The following is a 7198-nucleotide window of genomic DNA, read 5'->3' on the forward strand; positions in this document are numbered from 1 at the left end:
AATACCTCGTAATAGTAGAGGAAGACATGCATTGGAAATGGGTTGTATTCATGATATATTAAGCATATGATTGTAATTGTATTGAAGTTGGTATTTAGGATTATGACATGATTTGTTATTATAAGACTATGATATGTATGGCAATGATCTTGTATAATGAAAGTGGATGATTTTCATGTACTTAGATGTTGTAATGGAATTATACTTGAAGTAGAATGGATTCATGTTATTATTGCATTAGTTTTAGATTCCCTGGATATTATCTAGAAGTAGTTTCAAATGTGAAAGGACCTTAAGAAAATGGAATGAATATGATGTAGGAAATTGAGGTTAATTAATGATACCATGTTAGTTGATAATGTCATTCATGTGATTGGATGTTAGGTAGATTGTATATTGGGAGAACTCAATGGTGTATCATGTGATATTGGTTTATTAATAAGAGCAATGGATATGGATTTATGGATATGCATTATGTATCATGGGGAATAATGGAAATGTGATAGATCATCTTGGGATTAGTTTGTAATGTTATATTATGATCAAATGAATGGGATTAGGAACATTTAGTATTGGTGCTTAAAAAAATTAACTTAAAAGGGATGGTATATGTATGCTTAGTTGATAAATATAATCATGCTATAGATTAGTGAATGGTCATGTATGAATTGAAGGAATATATCATGCTAGGAATTAGTATGCATTTGGAATATGATGGTATTTGTGTTATCATTTTTATTATGTTATGTTAATTGCTTATGGTTAGTTTAAATGATGACGTTGAGATTCCCTAGAGGATGTTTTGATATGTTGAGTTTAATTCCGCTTGTGTTATGTTCTTATGTAAATTGATTATGATTGTTAGTTGTTATTTGGATAATGAATGATTATTACATTTTCTTAGTGATGGTAATGGTTGTATTAGTTGATGTTTTAAAAAAAATATATCTCTATTTTCTTGTTAGTAGTGTATTTTCTCTAGGGTATTTTTTTGGGCATTACATTTGGTATCAGAGCCCATGTTGCAAACACTGGGATCTCTGGTTAAGGATGTTTCTCTTAATTTTGTGTGGTGTGCTTCAATGTTCTCTTGACTTGGGTTGTACTGAGAGATTTAAGATGTTTATGAATTGTGTTCTCTCTCTCTAGCCCTCTCTAGAAATCATAATTATGTGTAACATGTGTATTTGTTTCTTGTACTTAACTTTGGAATGTTTCTTTCAAGGTATCAATGATTATCTAATAGGGAGAGTGTGTATCCTCTTAACTAATGTTATGCTTACAAGAATAACTTGCTATGATATATTAATCTTATTAAGAATAGAAGCTAAAATGTTTATGAGATTCGTAAAGCTTGTGTGAAATGCTCTATCTCTCCCTAGAAATGATCTCCCTTTCATTTGCTTAAACTTTCGTAAGAGAATGCATTGCATTAAGATCAACAAAATGTGTCGATATATATATAATAAATATATGGACTTAAATATCCTTATGCACTCTCTAGCATATCTGAGGCATTACACCCTTGGAGGTTGTGTAGTGGTTGTTCCCTTTTGTGTGACTGGTAATGGTTGCCTTGTGATGTAGATTTGAATGTATTGATTTGTTGGATTTTGGGATTTCAGTAATTTATTCTTTTATCTATTCCAATCTTTATAGTGGCACTTGTCATGCTTGTTCCTTACTAATTTTGCCGGCAATCTTTCATGATTTGAAGTTGGATTTGATGGTTTTCCTTTTTGGATTATTTCCTTCTTCTCTTCCTCTTTTTTTGTTAATTGTTGTTCCAGTGGTCATTTCGAATGTTGCATATTGTGGGTCCTCATTTTGTGTTGTGAGTAGTCTCTATCATGCTCATTGTGAACCTCTAATAGTGTGTGCGAGGGAGGACACTGTGGAGAAGTGCACTAGACTTAGTGAACAATTAGATAATAATGATAGTAATTGAGTAGATAAATGTGTGTTAATAGGATGAAATGTAATAGCAAATTCATGGATTCTATGAAATGTCAGTTAGAAGTGCATTTGAATTTGAGAAAATTGTGATGTATGAAATTATTGAATGAAGATGAATTGCTAATTCTTTGTTTTCAATGAATGCTTATGTATACATATCATGCCTAATTAATGAATAGGAGTGTCTTGGATAGTCTGAATGAATGAATGCAATGTTAGCAAGATTCATGACATGACTTCTTCAATAGTTTAGGGTTTGCTTATGTAAAAAAAAAAAGGTTGTGCAAAATTGTATAATTGCCTCCTTAAATGTGTATAACTAAATGCTAATTGAATGTTGTTATGTTTGAAAGATGTAAATTATTGTAATGATTGTTCATAGATGATAATTTGAGATCATAAATTATGATTTTATCTTGCAAAATGTTATTAAATGAGGTTTTATTGGAAATATTTTAAGGGTTTACCATGATTTTTGTAACTAGTAAGAGTTTTGAGGCTTGTTTTATCTCTTTAGTAATGTTTTTACCTTGAATGATTTAAGCATAGTAGGAAACTTTTGTTATCATTCCTTACTTTGATCTAGAAAGATGCTTGAATTAAGATTCTTTATTGTGATTGAATCCTTAAATGAGAAGAATCGGGTGTTTTACTAGTAAATGTTAAAAGGAAAGATTCCAATTTGTTTATGTTCAATTTTTTTTGATTAATATGTATGTGTTTTTAACTTAACCCTTGCAACTTTTAGGAGTAAGTCGAGCCCAAGGGGGTAAGATGTAGTGCCACTCCCTAAGATATCTAGCTCTTTTGAATAACAATAGATCTCTTTGTCACAACTTAGTTTATTTAATGTTGATTTGATGGTATCTAATTATGTATTAACCCTATCTATGATGATGATGACGATGTTATTGCTTGATTGTTTGTGAGTGTCTTCTACTATCTTTGTGATAGGGACAATGTCACATCACTAATTACGAACAAGATGTGTCTTTGCCATTCTCTATCACTTGCCTGTATTATATATATTATATATGTTGTATCGTGGCTTTGTGGATGCAGGATTTGCAAGTACCAGACATCGACTCCACCTTGGCTTCACAAGTCTGAGTGTGTCTTATCCCAATGCAAATTTGATCGGAGTTGACATGAAATCCCACCATATACTCTAGGTTTAAGTTGATTACCCTTGTCAGTTTAGAGTCTTGGCGCAAGTCGTGGTTAGTGTGTAATGCTTTCTTGGATTCTTCTTTGGTTGTTTGCTTTGAGTAGTATGGTAACTATTAATTGGTTAATTATTAATTAATTAATGGATTAAATTGATTTATATACTTTAATAATGTTAAATTAAATTAATAGATTAATATAGTTTACAATAATAAATTAAATAAATAATTGGTACAAATATTTAAGAAATAATGTGTTGTTATTATTATGGATCCTTTGGTTTTATATTTAATTAATGATTTAATATCACCTTGGTTATCAAGGATTATTTATTGGTATTTGAGAGTAATTATTATTTATTATTGTTGGTGGTAATTATTTATACCTCTTGATTATTTAATTGAATGGGCTTTTATAATTATTTGTGCCCATGATTTTATGAGTTGTTTATATTATTATTCTCTTTTTACACTTTTGGGTAAATTAATATATTCCTTCTACCTACCCTATTATTCTATGGGTTATTTTTTGGGTAAGTAAATTAAATAGTATTTTATTATTATTACCTTGGTTTTGCAAATGGTTGGTAAGAAATATATTCTCTTGCATTATGTTGATTGGCCAACGTTTTTGTATAGTTTGGCTTTGATCTCTTGGCTTAGATTGAGGATTGCGCTTCTTCGAATTTCTTCCATTACTTCTATTAACCAAGTTGGGGAAAATCTTTTCAGATAGATTGTCTACATCATGCTTGCTTGGGCTAGGATAAATGAAGATTTAAATTGGTTAATAATAATATACTTTTGAAATAAATTTTATAAGGGACTTTGGATTTATATACAATGGTTTGCCACATGTTGTTCTCTGTGGTTGCTACAGTGTTTTCCTGTGAGTGGTTGTTGTGCATAAGTTTCTTGATTGAGTCATGATTGTGGTTTCTTTGAGATGTTTATCTGGCTCCTTCGATTGAGTGTTCATTTGCGTCTCTTTTGATGGTATTTTTGGAATTTATCATTGCCTTTGTGATTTTCTATGTTGATCACAAGATTTTGTCTGTCGTGTCTAAGTAAATGCACTAAAATTATGGAAGTGCTATTGTTTATGTCAAATGCGCTAATCTTTTTAGCAAAAGCACTAACCCTGTTGATCATTTGCACTGTCTAATTTTATATATGTGATAAACATTAATAAAAGCGCTAAAACAATTAGTAAAAGCGATGTATATTTTATAAAAAATGCTAGACTATTTTTAAAAAGCGCTGAAACAGATAGCAAAGGCGTTGTAAAATTTTGTAAAAACGCTGCACTGCAGGGTATATGCATTGTTTTGATTATTTTACCTTCTAATTCAGTTTGGGGTGATTTTTTGAGTTTTTGTTTTGGTAATCAAGATACTTAGAGGCTTTTTCTGATATCTAAGATGTTCTGAGTCTGTTTTATTAATTCATAATTGGATAATCATGAGTTTATCTTGTAGTCGGGCTCCTTGGTTGTATTTCTTTATGTTGGATTCTTGCATTTGCCTAAGAGGTTTCCGTGTTGCATGGAATGTTATTGGATTGATTTGATGCCTTGGTATACGAGGTCTTGCATTGTTGAAAGCCCATGGCTATGTTGAGATAATTTATGTTTTGTGCATTGCTTTGATATTTTCCTAAAGTCTAGGTGCACGCTAGGGGGGAGTGGGCTTCCAAGTGAGTGACTGGGATTACATGGGGTAGACGACCAGGTTAACTAGAGTCTAGATCATTGGGTATCTCACTCGGAGTTTTCCTTGGTAATCAAGTGATAATCTGATTAATAATTCATGGGGTTTGGGTAGAATAGTTCATCTTAATAAGATAAGAAATGGTAATGGTGGCCCCTTTACCTTGCCAATGGTGGAGATCGGGATAGGATTGCGAAGGCCTTGGACCTAGGTAATCTAATCTCCCTTACTCCATAAAGGTTGAGATGGCTCCATATGTGCATCTAGGATGGTCGAGACTAGTGCCCAGGTTCCCTTTTTGTTGCATGTGATGACACTCTTTTCCCTACATGTAGGTCCTAGTGCCTTAAGCCTTGTTTTGAAGCTTTGCCTTTGAGGTTTCATTTTGGATTTTATGTTTTGTATCCTTGGTTGTATTTTTTTTCCTTTGGTTGTTAGGTATCAACCTAGATCTAGAGTATGAGTGGGATATTGTGTCATCTCCTAGCATAGGGGGTGGTCCCTTTGGTTCTACATGGTTAGGTGGTTGGTGCTTTTCAACCATTGGGATGTTCTTCATTGGATGCTTTGCGTGGATGTGGATTCTTCTTATTGTAGTAGCTTATGGATGTTCGTGTAGCAAATTTATGTAGCAAATATCTTGAAAACATGTAATGTAATACCTCATAATAGCAGAGGAAGACATGCATTGGAATTATGTTGTATTCATTATATATGATTCATATGATTGTAATTGTATTGTAGTTGGTATTTAGGATTATGACATGATTTGTTAAGATAAGACTATGAGATGTATGGCGATGATCTTGTATAATGAAAGTGGATGATTTTCATGTACTTAGATTTTGTAATGGAATTATACTTGAAGTAGAATGGAATCATGTTATTATTGCATTAATTTTAGATTCTAGGGATATTATCTAGAAGTAATTTCATATGTGAAAGGACCTTAAGAAAATGGAATCAACATGACGTAGGAAATTGAGGTTAATTAATGATATCATGTTAGTTGATAATGTCACTCAAGTGATTGCATTGAATGTTAAGTAGATTATATATTAGAAGAACTTAATGATGTATCATGTGATATTGGTTTATTAATAAGAGTAATGTATATGGATTTATGGATATAGATTTTGTATCATGGGGAATAATGGAAATGTGATAGATCATCTTGGGATTAGTTTGTAATGTTATCTTATGATCAAATGAATGGGATTAGGAAAATTTAGTATTGGTGCTTAAAAAAATGAACTTAAAAGGGATTGTATATGTATGCTTAGTAGATGGATATCATCATGCTATAGATTAGTGAATGGTCATGTATGCATTGAATGAATATATCATGCTAGGATTTAGTATGCATTTGGACTATGGCGGTATTTGTGTTATCATATTTATTATGTTATGTTAATTGCTTATGGTTAGTTTAAGTGATGACGTTGAGATGCCCTAGAGGATGTTTTGATATGTTGAGTTTAATTTTGCTCGCGTTATGTTCTTATGTAAATTGATTATGATGGTTAGTTGTTATTTGGATAATGAATGATTATTGCATTTGATTAGTGATGGTAATGGTTGTATTAGTTGGTATTTAAAAAAATATATATCTCTATTTGCTTGTTAGTAGTGTATTTTCTCTAGGGTATTTTGGTGGGCATTACATTTGCAAGTGAATCTTTTAGGTTAACAGTCAGTTTAGTGTGTGTTCTTAAGGTTCGATATAATGATGATGAAGATTTTAGTAACTGGTGATGTTGCGGTTATTTTTGTGGTAATTCATGATGCTTGTGGATGTTTCTAGATCGTTTCCTATCCATGTTGATGGTCTGCATTGGTCGTTGTGTGCGTTATTGATGCTTTTCTTGATCCAATGGTGTTCTTCATGTTCTTGGTCGACATGATGATTGTAGCAAGTTGCGGATGTTCGAGGCATAATTCTTGGAGGTGTTTCTTATTCGAGGTGTTGATTTACATCCATACTATGTCTTAGCCAATATTGCTTTGCTCCACATGTTATGTTGTAGCGTATATTGTTATATCTTTGTAATTTGTGATGAGTATTGAGTCGACCTTGAAATATAGGTTGATGATTTGTATAAATAAATGTAATAGTCATATGAGAGATGTATCTGTGAGTGTATCTGAATGTATGTGATTGGATAAGTGTGCAAACAAGTGTTTTGATCTTTTGGAAGTGTGAAGAAGTGTGGCAGAGTAGATCAGACCGTGTGCTTAACCAGAACTGTAACCAAGCATGAGGAGATGCTATTCTATCAGTTCATGATCTTTCGTATGTAATTTGAATGTTTTTGTAAGACAACGAGTCTTCCTCAAGGTTGTAGCCCTTCCTATTATTATTTTTTT

Source organism: Cryptomeria japonica, chromosome 1 (assembly GCF_030272615.1).
Source record: "Cryptomeria japonica chromosome 1, Sugi_1.0, whole genome shotgun sequence".
In the NCBI taxonomy this organism is placed as follows: domain Eukaryota; kingdom Viridiplantae; phylum Streptophyta; class Pinopsida; order Cupressales; family Cupressaceae; genus Cryptomeria; species Cryptomeria japonica.